Here is a 7649-nt window from a genome sequence, read left to right on the forward strand (position 1 = left end):
TTAAGCGTACCTGATTTTTGTGCAGTGTTGAGTCTCTGCTAATCGCGTGATATTCAGAAGACTTCTAGAACAAAAATCTTGGAATTTTGAATTGTGAAAGATTGATTTGATTGATGGTACAAAACACTGAGAATTGTACTGCCAGCAGTTTGGCTGTCAACTGACTGTTCAGGTATTGACGTAGCAGTTAGAGTGAAAAATCAACAGTCAAAGTTAATTTTCTTTTTTTGTTGTTTTTGTTTTATGTGAAAAATGAAAGTTTATTTACATGACTTGTTAAAAAAACATAGACATAATAAATAAAATATTTACGGTATGCGGGCAAAAATACCGATAATAACCCTGAAAATCATTTAATGCACAGAAATAGGAATACACAAAATATTATCTTAGTAATTAAGCAATATTATGACAAATAGTACAACATTTAATACTGACAGTACAAATATTACATACTATATTGAACAGTACGACAAATAAACGGTACATGAAATAAGAAATACGGCAAATTTTAAGAATGACGGTTAATGACCCATGCTATGAATAATAACATGTAGATGATTGGGAGTGCAACCATTGCAGGTCCACACTCTTCAGGACTATGCAGGCAGAAGAAAGTCATGATCACCGTAGCAATGGTGATGACTGTAAGAAACAGTGTCTCTATCCACTTTGCCATTCTTGTCAGGGAAGAAGAGAAAATAGATATGAGGTAGGAATTTGAAAGATGAGTTAGAATTTGATGTGAGATTTTATGGAAGAAAATGGGAGGTATTTATAGAATGGAAAGAAGGATAGAGACGTTGGGGAATGATGTGATTCCGTACAAAAGGAAAATTTGAGTGGAAGTAAGATTTGAAAGAAAGTGGAGATAGTGTTGGGAAAAAGAGAGATTTGATTTTTGAAAAAGAGATTTGAAAAGATTTTTGAAAATAATGGAATATAGTACAAAAATTAGCGGGAAGCAAAAGATAATAATAATAATCTACTTGTTACCAGTACAGTCTGAGTTTCCTGATTCTGCACCTGCAAAAAGATTTAACTCTGTACCAATTGTGTCAGTACTATTTATCTGTAAATAAATAAATAGCATGTGTGAAGTAATAAACAGTATTTGGCGCTTGCGTAAGAATAAATTCAACTGCAGGCCAAATTACTGTATAAGAAAAATTCTAAAAACTAAGTATTTCATATGTCAGGATATTTGTTGAAATAAAAATCCATGATTATATGAGACTCTTAATTTTCAGATTGGAGTTTTCTTGAAAAATAATGCGGGCAAATTTTGGGGTATAACACATGCAAACCCTAATGTGGTTTTGAAGCTCCACCATTTTTGAGCTTCAAACATGTGAAGCTTTCGTTTTCCTAGATGGAGGAAGTTTCAATCGAAACTAATACCACCAATGAACTCAAAACATGCTAATTAGTTAATCTGGGTGCTTAGTTGCTTGTCTCAGGTCATCTTTTGCAGGTTCCAATAAGCATGGAAAAAAGAAGCAAAATTCGCAGGTAAAATCGTAGTTGTTTCCACAACAAAATCCGCAGGAAATAGGTTAGGGATGATGAATAGTGGCGTTGAAAGTTTGACTGCATGCGTGGCCAGTCCTTGCTTCTTCATTGGCCAGTTTTGGCGCGTGTGGGCCCAGTCAGAAGTTTGAATTCTCTTTGAATTCAGTGCAATCATTCCCACCATAATATCATGTGATCTATCTCTTACAGCCATTGGATCAATCTAAAAGCCCATCAAATGTACCAGACACGCTAGTCCATACTATGGACTTTCTCATCAAACACACAGGATCAAAGATTTAATATATTTTTTATTTTATTTGATATAACTTGCAAAATTAATTTAAAATAGTTTTAAAAATAAAAAAAATATAATAAAAATATTTTTAGGTTTATAAAATAATCTATTAATTTTTGACACAAAAATATTTTTGTTTTTCTTAATAATTAAAATATTTTGTTTAATTAATTAGTATATATTTATATATTTGCTTTTTAATTATTTCAACCTATCAAAAAATCAGAAAAAAAATATGTTCTTTTTAGTAAATTTAGTTTATATATTATAGACTAATTTTGTACATAATTAGAATATTTTTCTCACTAAGTTTAATTTATGTGTATAATTGTTTATATAATTATATGTTAATTAGCTTAATAAATTTTCAAAACAACTTCAAAAAAATCCAAAAAAAAAATTAGTTTTTATTTTAAAATTAATTAACAAGCAATATGAACATATTTCAAACTTAATTTTTAGGTTTAAATTTTATTTCTACCTTTTTCTCATTTTAATTAAATTAATTATGCATTAATTCTAATTAAAATCAACTATCTAAAAAATCAAAAAATACTTCCCTTTATCTTATTGCAATTTAAATTCATAGATAAAGTGTATAGGTTGTCAAAATCATGTAAATAGCGTAGTTTACATTTCTCGCACAATCGATGTAATAGCGTAGATTTATTTCCCGCATTTTACATTCTCGCACTTTAAATTTCTGTACATATAAAACTGCGTGTATGTCAAAGATAATAACTGAAGCGTTAGATCACTAACTTCAAAGACAAAAATATCTGAATCAAAACACAATCACACTTGCACCTCTTAGGGTAATCCCTCTATTACTCTTTTCAAAATCAATTCTACTGTTTCAAATACAATCCAAACAATTTCTTTCTGTATCCAGTCAAAGAAAATTTTCTAAAAGAAAATAGGAAAGGACCTTATAAATTTAGGGTAGATCTCCTAATTGCTTGCTCAAATCACATTAAAACAACAAATGCTTCACATATTCATTGTTTTTTCAAAATAAAAAAAAGACAATACTTTGTATATATCCAAACAAGGATCATTACGAAGTTAAAGATCTTTTTCTTCAAAACATCTTTCGAAAGATAAAACACTTTGTATACATCCGCACAAGGATCATTACAAAGTTAATTTACAAAGGTATTTTAAAACCACATACAAGCATTTCAAAGCAAGACAAATGATTCAAACAAGTGAGCTATGCAATTAAGAGCCCATGGATAACCATGGATACAAAGGGGTGCTAATACCTTTCCTTTGTATGACCTACCCCCGAACCCAAAATCTCTTAAAGGTCTTTTTCTGTTTCTTTTATAAACCTTTCCTTAATTGGATAAAATAAAAGTCGATGGCGACTCTCTGATTTTCACAAACTCAAAAAATAAAAAGAAGAGTCAGTTCATATCTCACGAGAAAAAAACCGAGGACGACAGAACTGGCGACTCTGCTGGGGAATTCAAAAACAAAATGTTTTCAAAAGGGGTTACCTTAGAGTATAGATCACTTCGATGTTTTCAATTGCTTGTCTTGATTTGTTCTATTTTTCAAAGGTTTGTTTGGGTATTTACTTGTGTGAAAGATTCTAACCCGAATCTCGAGATACCTTAAGTATGTGACAATAGACCAAGGAAACTGTACGGCATGTACCGATATGGTTGATCTGGTAGTCACCGTTAGTGCGACACTTTGGTCTGTACTGATATCCCTTGAAAACGATCAAGGAGTATGTTAGGCTTCCGAAATGTCATTAAACACTAATTTGTCTTAGAACCTTTAGTTGAACTTGACTTGTGGCCTATTAAGTGACTAGCTTTGAAATTGATCGAAGTTAGTTATCCTCGAGGAATGTTTTGATCGGCCGTCCGAGTGCCGTATCGAGATGTTGTCTCCAAGGATCATAGGACCCGAATACTATTTTAGGACAGGTTTAAACCAACTCAACTTCAGTGGGGAGGGTATCACCTATGAACCTCATGCAAGCCTTTAAACATAAGGCTATTGTTTGATTTGTTTGTGTGTGCCACATGTTTGACATCATGACATCATAAGCATCATAAACATATCATTTTCTCACTAATCATTTCAAGGATCGAAGAGTTTACCTTTGTTCTGTTGTTACAGGTAATGGCTCCCGCTACCAGAGATTATATCCGGATCAATATCTCAACAGTACCATCTGAACTTAAGGACTTAATATCAGAATTTCCCAGAAATGCTCAATTCACTGAAAAGCACGGTCACCTACTCCATTTGGTTACCTCAAAATTTGAAGAAGACATGATACGGGTCCTGTTCCAATTCTTTGATCCCGAACATCATTGTTTTACATTTCCTAATTACCAGCTAGTACCCACTTTGGAAGAGTTCTCTGAACTGATTGGGTTACCTGTTCGAGATCAATTACCTTTCACTGGTTTAGAAAAGATTCCAAAACCTGAAATAATTGCTGCTGCCTTACATTTACGAAAGTCAGAAATCGAGTCCAATTGGGAAACAAAGAGTGGAGTCAAGGGTTTGCTTGCTAAGTTCTTAATGGAAAAGGCTCGATTACTACTAAAAAACAAAAGTTACCTAGCTTTTGAAGAAGTTGTGGCTCTTTTGATTTATGGTTTGGTTTTATTCCCTAATCCCGACCAATTCATAAGTGTACACGTTATCAACATTTTCTTAACCCGCAATCCGGTACCTACTTTGCTGGGAGACATACTACATTCTTTACACACTCGTACTATGAAGAAACGAGGAACTCTTATGTGCTGTGTACCACTACTGGCTAGATGGTTTACATTACACCTTCCCCGATCAGTGTTGAGAAACGAACAAAGGATGCAATGGTCTCGCAGGATTATGTCTTTGTCACATTCAGATATCCGGTGGAACAACTTCTTTCAAAGAGACATCACTCTCATTGACCATTGCAGGGAGTACCCTAATGTGCCACTCCTTGGCATTAGGGGAGGCATCACCTACAACCCCTCTTTAGCTTTGCGCCAATTTGGATATGCACGAAGAAACGGTCCTCATGACATGATTATCCGTGGCATTGTGTTCGACTACGAAGATGATTCCCAAAGGTGTCGGCGAAGGTTTATACATGCTTGGGGCAGTGTCTACAAAGTAGAAAGCAAGACTTTAGAACAATGGAACTCTATTCCCATGGAGCCTTACCTCAAATGGGTGCGTGCTCGTGCTCAGAAGTTCATCATGCCATATCCCGCTATTCTACATGTGACTATTGAGCCAGAAATCGAAGGGGACGAACCTCGAGTTATTCTACATCCGGACATGCCAACTGACCTGGAAGAGCTGCAGAAATCTTGGGTTCAACTAAGAGAAGAAAGAGACACCTTCAAAGCACACTGTCAAGACTATGAGAGGAAAGTGTTGGAGCTCACCAGACAACTCCAGGAAGAACAACAGATCAACACGTTCCTGGGTGCAAAGAGAAAGCGTCCATGGGAGGCTTGAGGAATCCTTTATTTTCTTTATTTTATCTTGTAAGCCCGAAAGAGGCAAAGAAATGAAAAAAAGAGACAAAAGAAAAAAAAGAAATAATTGTTTGACTAATAAATGTTTGTTTCTCTTTTGCTTAAACAAATATAAATTCTAAGATCCTTGAAAACATTGCATATACATTTCATTCATAAACATTGCATAACAGGTTCACATGACAGGTTTCTCATCTCCTCGCTGTTTATTTCAGTTAGAAGGGATGGATTCCGAAACAAGCATCAAGAACCTCGAAGCACAGAACACCCAAGTTCAGACGCCAATTTTGGAACTAGCAAAGGGGCAACAAGAACTGAAAGCCCTGATGATCAAGAAGAAAAAGAAGCCCAAAGGATCTGTAGGCTTAAGTCACCTTGCAAGGAAGGTTAAAATCCCTGTCAGGAGGTCCAAAAAGGCGCCGATCCCTGAAGTAGTCGGTGAAGGTGATCAAGAAGACAATCACAGCAACCAGGGTTCTGCCAAACACTCCCTCTCTTTAAACAAAGAAGACTATCATTCCGAAGACGAACAGGGTGATAGAAAATACCAGCTGTTGGAAGAACGCATGAAAGCTATGGAGATACAAAAAATACCTGGTTTAGACTTCAATGATCTTGGACTCGTCTCAGATATTGTTATCCCTCCAAAGTTCAAAGTTCCTGTCTTTGCAAAGTATGATGGAGTCTCTTGCCCAAAACTACATCTAAGGTCCTATGTGAGAAAAATACTACCTCATACAGCAGATAACAAATTATGGATTCATTTCTTCCAGGAAAGTCTGTCGGGTACACAACTCGAGTGGTACTACCAACTGGAAAGTGCAAAAGTTCACACTTGGGAAGATTTGGCTGCTGCTTTTTACAAACAGTATCAATACAACGTTGACCTTGCGCCAACCCGTACTCAACTACGAGGCATGACTATGGCACCAAAAGAAAGTTTCAAAGAGTATGCACAAAAGTGGAGAGATCTAGCTGGAAGGGTTCAACCACCCTTATCTGATCGCGAGCTGTTCGACATGTTCATGGGCACTTTAACTGGCCCTTTCTACAGTCATTTGTTGGGAAGCTTGTCGTTAGGTTTCACTGACCTAATATTAACTGGAGAGCATGTTGAAAGCAGTATTCAAAGTGGAAAAATTCAAATAGGCTCCTCCTCTGGTACTACAAAGACGCCCATCAGTGGGATAAATAAAGTCAATACAATGCACAGTCAGAAAAGTCGCAAAAGTGAGCATCACCAATCTGTAGGGGCTGTTCTGATCTCTGCATCTGCACCTCAAAAAGATCAACCGCTGAAGTATACGCGTCGACCAGATGTACCAAGAAGAAATTTCACTAGAATCAATATGCCAATCTCTCAAGCATTGCAATACTTGTTAAAAGCAAATCTGATCACATTGAAAGACCCTCCAAAGAATGTCAACACTTCCTCTCCGAGTTATCGCCCCGATGCAACATGTGCATACCATTCTAACTGTCCAGGACATGATGCAGATCACTGTTGGGCCCTGAAAAATAAAATACAAGACATGATAGATGCTGGGGAAATTGAATTCGATCCTCCAGAGACTCCAAATGTCATCACTGCACCTATGCCAAAGCACGACAAGACCGTTAATGCTATCCTAGACACTATTTATATCTATGATGTGAGAGAATTGTCAACTCCGCTCCTTGAAGTCAAAAGAAAGCTAATACGAGCTGGTTTCTTTCCAGGTTGTGACCCTGATTGCTTTTATTGTGCACACCTACCCAATTGTTGTGAGAATTTGAAAATAGGAATTCAAAAGTGGGCTCTCAGATCTTTGATTCAACCTTTTACGTGATGGAAATTCATCCAGCATACTCCTGTTTACTAGGACGCCCTTGGATACATGGGGCAAGCGCTGTAACTTCTACCCTGCATCAGAAGTTAAAGTATCCGGTAAAAGGCAAGGTCGTCACAGTTTATGGCGAAGAAGAATATGTGATTAGCCACCTGAGTAACTCCAAGTATGTTGAGATGGACGGTGAATTCATCGAAACCCCCTGCCAATCTTTTGAGGTGGTCCCTCCAGATGTCTCTACTGCCAAACATATTTCTGCTACTCCTGCTACAAAAATAATTCCAACTATGGCTTCTCTCAAAGATGCTAAAGCTGTGATCGAAGAAGGTGGTTGCACAGTATGGGGACAGCTCCTCGATGTACCTTACAAGTTCGATAAGCTAGGTCTGGGCTATGCTAATGGAACTCAAAAGAACGATCAAAGTCCTCGTTCTGGAGGATTAATGTCACATTTCATCAGCCAAGGAGTGAATGCTATTGAACACGATGGAATGATCTTGAACCATA

This window comes from Vicia villosa, unplaced genomic scaffold, assembly GCF_029867415.1.
Source record: "Vicia villosa cultivar HV-30 ecotype Madison, WI unplaced genomic scaffold, Vvil1.0 ctg.001463F_1_1, whole genome shotgun sequence".
Classification (NCBI taxonomy): Eukaryota; Viridiplantae; Streptophyta; class Magnoliopsida; order Fabales; family Fabaceae; genus Vicia; species Vicia villosa.